Here is a 1388-nt window from a genome sequence, read left to right as displayed (position 1 = left end):
TTGTAAATGTCTTTAATGACTGGCTTAATAGAAAATAGCTGGATTCTTATATCTGCTTCTGCATTTAGTCCTTGTGATATCATTTATCATGTAATCTCAGTAAAAAGCCACTGTACACTCATGAAAGAGTAGGTGTGAAGAAGGCAAATAACATGTCGTTATGGTTATGAAAATTGTTTTAATCTTTTCCCTCCTCCTCCTCCTCCCCACACACACCCAAAAGGGTCTCCAGAACCCCAAAGGTCCCTAGACCATACTTTAAGAACTGCTGGGTAGATCATGGCATTTAAGCTAAGGGAAAGAGTTGTGTTTTATTGTAAGAGCAATAGGAAGCCATTAGAGAAGTATAAATAGGTCTGTGGCTCACATCTGTAATTCTAGCATTTTGGGAGGCTGTGGCAGGAAGATGACTTGCGGCCAGGAATTCACGATCAGCCTGGGCAACATATAGAGACCCTGTCTCTACAAATAAAAATAAAAATAAATAGGTCTGTGGCAAGATCTATTTTAGGTTTTTAAATCAGCATTTTGGATGTTACATGAAGAATGGATTGGAGGGATGAAAAGCAGAAGCCGAAAGAATAGTTAGAAGGCAGGTGCAGTAGTCCAGGTGAGAGATGACAGTGGCTAAAATACAACAGTGGAGATGGGTGAAGTGATATATTTTAGAATTGTACTGTCAGGATTTACTGATATATTTGTTGTAGAAGGTTCTTTGTTCCAGAAACATTATAGCACAGATGCATCAATGGCTGGAACCAGAAAGTTAGGGTTTGAAACTTAGGGAAGTTAGGAAAGCCATTATTAAGTAGCTGTTTGAGAAATTAATAGCATTTCTCCTTGTCTCTAGAAAAAAATGTGAGGATTATATTTGATTAAGAAGGCTTGAGTTGCTTATTGTCTGACAATCTCAGATTCTGAATTCTCTGACTTGGGCTGCCTATGTCTGTCCAGGATAGTTATGCTACACAATGTTAAGAGGTTGAGATTTAGTAGATTTAGACTGTGGTAGGAGTAACCTCCATGAGAAGGCAAGATGCTAATCAAATGTAATTTAAGTTGTTTCTGTTCATGTGAGAAATATTAACTTGATGGAGACTTGAAACAGATGGTGTACAGTTGGAGTAGATAACTATATTATTCCAAATAAACATTTGCTGGAGCTGGAAAGCAACAATCCATATTTCACTTTTCCCTATTTACATTATCAGGTCAGCTGTGTTGCTGCTGCTTTTAACTTGCATTAAGGTTATCAACAGGGTTTTGATGTTGGCAGCCAATTACAACATATCTTTAAATATTAAAATCATTAGCATTAGAAAAGACCCTTTAGTTACTTTCAACCTACAGTGGCATAATGATTGTTAATGCATTCCTGGTGGATAGCT

This window comes from Propithecus coquereli, unplaced genomic scaffold, assembly GCF_000956105.1.
Source record: "Propithecus coquereli isolate 6110/MARCELLA unplaced genomic scaffold, Pcoq_1.0 Scaffold122, whole genome shotgun sequence".
NCBI lineage: Eukaryota > Metazoa > Chordata > Mammalia > Primates > Indriidae > Propithecus > Propithecus coquereli.
This window is presented reverse-complemented; position numbering follows the sequence as displayed.